Source organism: Rhipicephalus sanguineus, chromosome 2 (assembly GCF_013339695.2).
Source record: "Rhipicephalus sanguineus isolate Rsan-2018 chromosome 2, BIME_Rsan_1.4, whole genome shotgun sequence".
NCBI lineage: Eukaryota > Metazoa > Arthropoda > Arachnida > Ixodida > Ixodidae > Rhipicephalus > Rhipicephalus sanguineus.
In genome coordinates this window covers 174,861,398-174,862,077 of record NC_051177.1, presented here as the reverse complement: position 1 = coordinate 174,862,077, position 680 = coordinate 174,861,398, and the positions used below count along the sequence as shown (strand labels likewise).

Genomic DNA, 680 nt, shown 5'->3' with positions numbered 1-680 from the left:
TAGTTTGCCGGGTTTTGTGTATGTATGTATGTATGTATATATATATATATATATATATATATATATATATATATATATATATATATATATATATATGTATATGTATATATATATATGTATATATATATATATATATATATATATATAATATTAATGAGAACTAACAGACAATAACGCCAAGGAAAGTATATGGGGTGTTATCTGTAGTATTTAGAATATAAATGTGAAGAAAGTAAAGTGGACGAAAAGATAACTTGCCGCCGGCAGGGACCGAACCTACGACCTTCGAATAACACGTCCGATGCTCTACCACTAAGCTACGGCGGCGGTCATCCTCCCGTCCACTTATCCTGGCGGCACACCTTTGCCTCCAAACACATACCTCCACTTGCTTGATTTATCTGATTTATATGGATACGTTTTGTTGAATAGTTATCAGGAAATTGCGCGAAAGAGCTACGAGAGAAGTAAAGAGGGAGGTAAAACAGCAAAACAAGAAGGATGCACCACACTACATATCAGTGCGACGGTGCCACTGCTTGAAGGCCAGAGAATTCCCTTGTAGAGGTTACCTTTCGTATTGTTTCTACTTTGCAAGAACTGCTAGAGATGACAACAGTTTTCCATTCCAGTACACACAGGTGTGCGCAGACATGGATGCAAAAACTGTAATAATATCC

At 36.5% G+C, this 680-nt stretch overlaps 1 non-coding gene across 1 annotated transcript; it reads right to left on the bottom strand.

Moving 5' to 3' along the window:
* Positions 1-255: 255 nt before the first annotated feature.
* Trnat-ugu (transfer RNA threonine (anticodon UGU)) lies at positions 256-327 on the bottom strand. The gene has a single exon. It is a non-coding gene; the product is annotated as a tRNA-Thr (tRNA).
* Positions 328-680: the final 353 nt, after the last annotated feature.